The sequence below is a fragment of the Nestor notabilis genome, unplaced genomic scaffold (genome assembly GCF_000696875.1).
Source record: "Nestor notabilis isolate BGI_N333 unplaced genomic scaffold, ASM69687v1 scaffold2630, whole genome shotgun sequence".
In the NCBI taxonomy this organism is placed as follows: Eukaryota; Metazoa; Chordata; class Aves; order Psittaciformes; family Psittacidae; genus Nestor; species Nestor notabilis.
In genome coordinates, this window is record NW_009910444.1 from 5294 (window position 1) to 5592 (window position 299).

Sequence of the window (299 nt, forward strand, 5' to 3'; positions counted from 1 at the left end):
CGTAGGACATTGCTGCTGGCCAGGCTTCCCAGATCGGTTGAGCATCCTTGTGCCCTCCTGTAAGGGAGGTAGGAAAGCAAGGTGCCAGCCTGTGCTGTCTGGAAACATGCCCAGCTGATGTCTTCTTCTTCTCCTGCTTTCTTCTCTGCATGATGAGTCCCTGTTGCCTCCTGCTGTCCTGTGCCATGGGTTCATCCTGAAGCAACTGGAGAAGGTCCCTGCTCAACATCTTCTCTCCATGGGAGCAGAAGAAAAGTGCTTGTCCCACTGCTGTGAAGAGGTGCCTGAGTGTCAGGTGC